This window comes from Apodemus sylvaticus, chromosome 22 (assembly GCF_947179515.1).
Source record: "Apodemus sylvaticus chromosome 22, mApoSyl1.1, whole genome shotgun sequence".
NCBI classification, from domain to species: Eukaryota; Metazoa; Chordata; class Mammalia; order Rodentia; family Muridae; genus Apodemus; species Apodemus sylvaticus.
This window is the reverse complement of record NC_067493.1, coordinates 42,750,662-42,758,399: the sequence shown is the minus strand read 5'-3', so window position 1 is coordinate 42,758,399 and position 7,738 is coordinate 42,750,662. Positions and strand designations below refer to the sequence as shown.

General features: G+C 40.6%; 1 non-coding gene across 1 annotated transcript; it reads right to left on the bottom strand.

Moving 5' to 3' along the window:
• Positions 1 to 4,690: 4,690 nt before the first annotated feature.
• On the bottom strand, positions 4,691 to 4,793 carry LOC127673444 (U6 spliceosomal RNA). Its single transcript, XR_007975174.1, has one exon. It is a non-coding gene; the product is annotated as a U6 spliceosomal RNA (small nuclear RNA).
• Positions 4,794 to 7,738: the final 2,945 nt, after the last annotated feature.

The window sequence follows — 7,738 nt, the reverse complement described above, 5'->3', positions numbered from 1 at the left end:
CTTCCTGGTTACAGGAGGTGGCCGATTCAGGTTTCATATCCTCACTGTTAGGCATCCTGGTTAAGGTCATCTACATTGACTCCTGAGAGCCTCCCCCATCACAGATCTTTGAGACTTCCTAGAGATTCCCCCCAATGCTGGCAACTACAGTTTTCCATTCATTCTCCTGGCCTCCTGGGTCTCTCTTCACCATAGAACATATACAGGTTGGAACAAGGCCCCTGGCACATATGTAGCAGATGCGCAGCCAGCTCAGTCTCCATGTGGGTTTTCCAACAACTAGAATAGAGGCTTTCCTTAAAACTATAGACTATGGTATGTATTCTACAACAGAGATGCCTTGTCTGACCTCAGTGGGAGAGGATGTACCTAATGTGGCAGAGACTTGATGTGCCAGGGTGGAAGGATACCCAGGGGACCCCACTGTCTCAGAGGAGAAGGGGAGAGGAGAGACATTGTGACTGGGGAATGGGACAGCATTTGGTATGTAAATAAATAAATGAATATTTTTAAAAAATAAGTCAAAGCAAGCAACAATAGAGAGAAGAGAAAGAGGAAAAGAGAGAGAGAGAAAGAGAGAGAGAGAGAGCGAGAAGAGAGAGAGAGAGAGAGAGAGAGAGAGAGAGAGATTCAAATTTCTGACCACAGCCAAGCCCTCACTTCTGCCAAATGTCTTTTACTTGGTCCCTTTTTAAAAAAATGATTTCTTTGGGGGGGGCAACAAGATGGCTCATTCAGTAAGGATGCTTGTTTCAAGCCTGAAGATGATATGAGTTTGACTTTTAAGATCTACATACTGGAAGGAAAAACTGATTCCTACAAGCTATCCTCTGGCATCCACACAAATGTGGCATGAACACACACACACACACACATACACACACACATTTTCTTTTTTAATTTAAAGAACTGGTTTGGAAAACACAAATCCTAAAGGTCTTCTAGTGACTGATTTTCCATGTAAATCCTAAAGACTTAAGCTTGTTGCCCCAGCCTATGAGACAATGGTTCAGTGATTCTGAGCTGTGCTAAGCTACATGATACCATATGGCCAGCTTTAACCAGGCAAATAGGTCTTAATCCCTTTTGAGGCAATCATTTGATGAATCAGAAGTGCCTGGATTCTTTCCTAAGGCAACACGTGTTGGTGCCATTTCTGAAATCCCTAAAAGTCAGGGGGGACATGTTCAAAAGGGAAGATAGGATCTGTGTCTGGCTAAGCTGGAGCAACAAGGCCCCAAATCACTCTCTCCCATGTAAAAGGACTTAGAATGAGCTAAACATATAAAACAATGGTTTTGTTTTCAACTTTGAAGTTAAACAGTGCAGTAGACAAGTCTCTAAAGTAGGGGTGGAAATTAATCAGTGCTTCTTAGATCAATTGTCTTTGATTTACTTCTTACAGAACACTTGAGAGCACAGAGAAAAAAAATCTAAGCAGAACACAACCATTTCCAGAGTTGAGAAGCCACGGATAGAAATCTGGGGAGATCTAGGTATTGAATGTTCATGAGGCAGTGCACAGAAAAGGCATCTGTTCACAGGAAGAGAAGAGTAATTTAGGAGATGCACACAGGATCTTCTCCCAGCCTGTAGTTGGATGCTGAAATTACCATCTGAAATTATAAGGATAACCCCCAAAATGAGAAATCTCTCACATTTAGAGGTGGCTGTTTGTCCACCAGCCAGAGTGGAGAAACTTCAGTTCTCAGGATACCATACTGAAACTGAGAATAAGCTCATGTGCAAAATGTCCTCAAAGGTCCTCATTGTGGAAGGGATTTTGTGTGCACATATTGAATAGATCAAAAATTGTATTTAATGATAATAATTTAAATAGCAAGCATGTGTTATTTGTGAGGCCACGAGCATATGGCCATTGCTTGAGTCTTTACTAACAAAACTTAGGTGTGTGTGTTGGAGGGCTCAAACAATCTCACTTTCATTCTTCACAGCATAGTTTTTCAATTTTATCTTTATTCTAGCCAATATGTAACATTTGTACAAATTTATGGGGTTAACATGTTCTTTTGTGACAAGCATACCACGTGCAATGAGGAAAAAATCAATGTAAATTTCACAATGGGGTTGTCAAGAATATCTCAGATAATAAAATCAATGAAAAAGGCATTGAAACAATATTAATATGTGTATTAATTTAAGAGGTGAAGATGGCAGGATTTCTATGTCCAGATATTTTATAGGATAAGGTGAATTGTTTTAGAGATTAATATAATAGTTGATAAAAAATGGCCTGGTTCAGCTTCTCCTCAGGATTTGTATTACAGAATTAAAGGTTAGTAGACTTGAATTCACAGCAAAACAAGGTATTCAAAAGTGAAGAACAAAGAAGGAAGAAAGGCAGGAAAAAATGAAGCAGAGATGAAAATCTATAGCTTCAGTCTCATTATCCACTTCATGATGGAAGGTTCCAGAAAGAAATTGCTTCACTCAGGAGATATCCCAGAGGGTTCTGGGAAAATGCATATATATTTAGCACTCTTCTGGAGAGATGTCTTTAGACTTGCATGGAGATGGAGAATCATTTTCTTGAGTTGGAAACTCTGCAAAGAGCCATGGCTGGCTCGCAGACACAATACCCTGATATTTTTCCAGGCATAGGGCTTCTTGTGATAACACACTGCAGGGATGAGAGGATAAGGAAGAGCAATGAAGGAAGGATCTTACCTGGACCAGCTTCTGCTGAATCTATCCATAGCCCTCTGTTTCCTTAGCTTGGTCAGTGCGTGAGAATCTTTACTCATATTCTTCTCAATCTCACCTGTCACTTGCTCATGGAATCCTAATGTTTATACCAGGCATCACACATTTCATCACAGGGAAGGAACCCTTCCACCCTGCCTCAGTCCTCAGATTTGAACTTGTTGTGACTACTTCTTTTCCATTAGTCAAGTGATAGCCTTATGACCCATTCAGCAAATGAGATATGAAGAAAGTTCTGATATGTTTTTGTTCCTGAGTATATGAGCTTTGGGAGGAATAACCCTAGCCTATCTACCTAGAGCATATCTTAGAACTGTGGTGGTAGCTAATAGATACCAAGTAACAACTCAACACCACAGGTTAGTAGTTCTGATCCTCCTCCTTAGCAGCTGGAGGTTCAACGACCATTGCAATGGCACAATAACTATCCAAGCCAGGTTGTTTGGGATCAAGCATCTACTTCAGAGAAAACAACGATCATCATTGTCCTTCAGCCTGGGAAAACAACACTACCAAAAACAGAAATTGGGAAAAGTTGCCAAAATGTACAAGAGCACACACGATGCCATCATCATATTTGGATGTGAAGCTAATTTTGATGGTGGCTTTGGCATTATTTAGAGTCCTTGGATTGTGCAAAGAAAAGGAGCTCAGACACAGACTTTTGTGAGAAGAAAAGAACCTTGAAACAGGGAACCATAAAAACAACAAAAGTGAAAATTCCAAAGATGGTTGAAATATAGACAGGAAGTGACATCAGCTAACTGCTCAACCAATTAGGAGCTGTTTGTGGTTTTGCTGAGTCAGATACCATCAATGAGTATTCCACAGTCACTACATGAGAAAGAAACAGAAATCTTAGTAGGGAAACAGCAGACATCTTGATGATTCTTATTGACCTTGCATAAACCAAGAATAGACTTGTACAAACCTAGAATAGACCTGTATAACTAGAATAGACGTGTATAAACCAAGAATATACACATGTGTGAACCAAGAATATACTTGTATTAGTCAAGAATAAATTTTAGATGAACCAAGAATAGACTTGTATGAGGTGAAAGAAATCAGAAACAAAAGAGATTTCTTTGTAAGTTTCCTCAGCCAGCCCATTCAGGGTTTAAGTAACAAGGTTTGGATGTGGGACAAGACAACCCAGAATAGGGAAGCCACAATTAAGGTCCAGATGACAATGCCTGTACTGAAGTTCTGCTTAGGGGTAGGCACAAAGCACACCCAGAACCTTCCCTAATATCGTCTTCAAACTGCAAAGAGGTGCAAGACACCCACTCAGGCTCTGTGTCTGATGATGTTTATCCATGAAGACTGACGTGACAGCTGATGCCCTCCCTTTCAGGCAACACAGAGACTTGAATAGAGAGCAGAATCTGCTCATTGCTTTAAATGAGACTTTTGCCTCCTCACTTTGTCAAAACTTCTTTTCACCATCATCGATTCTCGTTTTAACAGAGTTTTCCTATTTGACAGTTACATTTGCTTAAAGACCTGTAGTCGTTTTCACCTCTGATTCTCTCCCACCCACTCCTACTCTTACTAAACCTGCTCTCTTCTTTTTGATAAACCCCCTGCCCCATGCTCACATCTTCTTTCTGTGTGTGACATGCAGAGTTTAGTTAGAGGTTCTTACCCATGGGAGAGTCTTTGCTCAATCAGGGGTGATGAATCAATAGCTACTGAAGGAAACCCCACCCTCCAATAATGGTTGACTGCCAACAGCATTTTATACTCCACAACCCTATCTATGATGAAATGTTGATGGGCCTGACCCAATGCAACAACACTGTGGTTTGCAGAAGACATCCTTTGCCTCCACATTTTTCCTTGCATTATCCCTTGTCATAAGTTCTCGCATTAACTCTTGTATCATTCCTCCCTTTCCATGCTGTTCCATGGTGCCTGAACACTCACTCCATGGTCACTTAGGCTCAGCACTTGGTCCAGTTATGAAAAGATCGATTGCTTTGTGAATTTGCATGTCATCCCTGCACAGGGGCCATACTAATCTCCTCTGTCTATTTTCCATTTTGGCACATTCACTGCTGCTGTGAGCACCCATTTGCCTTTTATGGTAGCATTTGCATAACTATTATTTTACAGACACTATTCAAGAGAGATCCATTGTAAACATACTGGAGGAAGGAAAAATGATAAAAAATAAAATTTCCTCAATACTCTAAAGAGGTAAGTCCTTAGTGGCTTTTCTTTTGCTTTGACTTTAGAATTAGAGATTGGCCCCAGATATTAATATTTTAAGTCAATTCATTCTTCAGCATGTGTGCATAATAAGAGAGATGGAGAGAGTGACTGCCTGGGGGATGAATAGCTGATTATCCAGATAGAAGCTCACAGGAAGGTATGGGAGTATATCCATCCTGTTGTGGGAACAGGGAGAATGAGAAACTAAAGGCTTCATGTGAAATAAAACCATTAGCTGCTGAAGCACAGCCTAAGAACATGTCTTGAAGCTCATGGCTGCCACACCCATTTTCCCTTTGGAAGCTTGTTAAATTTTAAGAGGTAACAATTGGCCTAATTTATGTGCACCACATATGTACCTGGTACCCGTGGAGATCAGAAAAGGATATCGGATCTCCCAGAACTGGAGTTACAGGTTGTTGTGAGCCACCAAGTGGGTGCTGGGAATCAAAACTGAGTCCTCTGGAAGAGCAGCAAGTGCTCTTAACCACTGAGCCAACTCTCCAGCCCTGCCTATGCTAATATTATGATTCTTCATTTTGGATATTCAAGACCCAAATGTGCACTGCTTTTTTAAAAAAATTATCACCACTAAATTAATGACAATCTCTTTTAAATAGAACACAATTGTTATAACCAGAATCAAAGAAAGAAAATAGATTAAGCTGTTTTTTTTTTCTTAATCCCTCAGTTGGCAGGTGAAATCTCACAATTATGAAATGCTTTGAAATCCTTCCTCAGTTGGCAGGCAGAATCTGGTAATTACAAAACGCTTTAATAAACCTTGTCAGCCTCTGTCTTCTTCCGTCAGCCAATTAGGAAAATATTTTGGTATCCACATCAATTCTGAAGTGGATTTGCCAGTGTTGGGATAAAAGTAGCAAACACACTGTGATGGTGCTTCTGGCTTCTCTTATCTGTTCTAGCATTCTGATTTTTGTTAGTTGACTTCCTAACTCTTCACAACTCTATGACTCTTCCCAACTTTCCTTTAGTCCCATCTTGACAGAAAGGTAAGGATTCTGGGGTGGCTAATGGCTGTCACTCAGCATCCTCCTTTGTATTTGGGAACTGATTCTCTCTCTCTCTCTCTCTCTCTCTCTCTCTCTCTCTCTCTCTCTCTCTCTCTCTCTCTCTCTCTCTCTCTTCCTCTCTCTCTCTCTTTCCTCCCATCTTCTTTCTCTCCCCCACCCAGCAGCAGAGTCTCCAACTGGAAAATAAGACAACACGTTAACACGTTTCTGGGATATCACCATGTTTCTAAGAACATGTGACTTTTCAGGCCTTGGTAAATGGAGACATCTATCCCACCTCCAGTTTTTATAATCCAGAATAGAGACTGGCCGAGGGCACTTATAGCCTAGATGTCAATTCTAGAAGTTTCTTTCTACCTCATATCCACTCTTTCCCACTCATCAAGGGAACCCAGTCAAATTAACGGATAACATTCTCCCCACAGGTGTCTTTCATGTAGCTATCATGGGTCCACATACTGTTTACTGCGTGCCAAGGTTATCAAACTGACTGACCCTCTACTGGTAGACTGTGAGGGGAGGATTGTATTTTTCTATCTGTACAAACACAGACAGTTTGTGATATTCAGGAATTCCATTTTGAGTGTTCTAAGTAGGCATTAGAATGCTGGCTACACTGTAATCATGGTCAATTCTAGAACTTTCTCACATTTTTAGTGATTTACTGACTCATTTAGAGAGACATCGTGAGCATTGTATCTTCTGAGCAGGATGGAACTGGAATGAACCTTTCTTTCCCCAAAACTCTGGACAGCATGCTTTGCCTTGTCACACTGGTATCCTAATATGCAGTTACTCAGTGGGTAGTATTTGGAGTGATAGACAGTATGGTTAGGTGGTCTGAAAATGATTTGGATACTACCTCAGTTATTTTATTTGTTGCTTTGACAAAATGACTGACAAGCATGACTTAAAGAAGGAAAGGTTGATCTTTGTTTACTCTTGGAGGTTAGTGTCTGTCACAATGGGGAAGGCATGGGGGCAGGATCACCAGGCAGTTGATCACATGATACCCACAGCCAGGAAGCAGAGAGAAATGAATGCCTGTGCTCAGCTCACTGTCTCCTTTTTATTCAGTCCTGGATCCCAGCTGACAGGATGGTGCTGCCCATATTCAGGTGGATCTTCCTGCCTCAGTTACCCTAATATAGAAATTCCTTCTTAGACACAGCCAGAGATTGACTCAGGTGAATTTAGATCCTTTCAAATTGACATTATAGATGAACCTGTGGCATTTTTCAAAATGTTTAAGAAGATGTAAAGGAAAATTGAACCTTAAAAATGCAATAAGTTGATACATACTCATTGAACTTTTTTATATGATTGGGCTATGCATAACTATTAAAAATAGTACAAGCAATGCTAAAAAGCTTTTGAGGTTGCAGAGCACTGAGATTTATTGCTTTAGATGCTTGAATACCTTGTACAAGACTCTAAACTTGAATATTCAGGTTTCTTTAACAATTTTGTTCAGTTCAGTGATAAAATGTAGACCTCTATGAACCCCAGAGTTTACTAGTGAGTGAGTGAACCATCTTTGGATGGAGAGGACTTGACCTCCCTGATCAAACTTCAGCCCAAGTAACTAGTTGTGGTTAAAGAGTGTGATGGTCAAGCAGGAAAGCACTTACCTGGGTATAGTTGCTTTGCTCCTCCCTCCAGTCACCATCCTCCCCCTCCTCCTCCTCCTCTTCTACTTCATCTTCCTCCTCATTCCCCCTTTCTCATCAGTGAAAATCAAAAAAATACTGTTCTTAACAGTA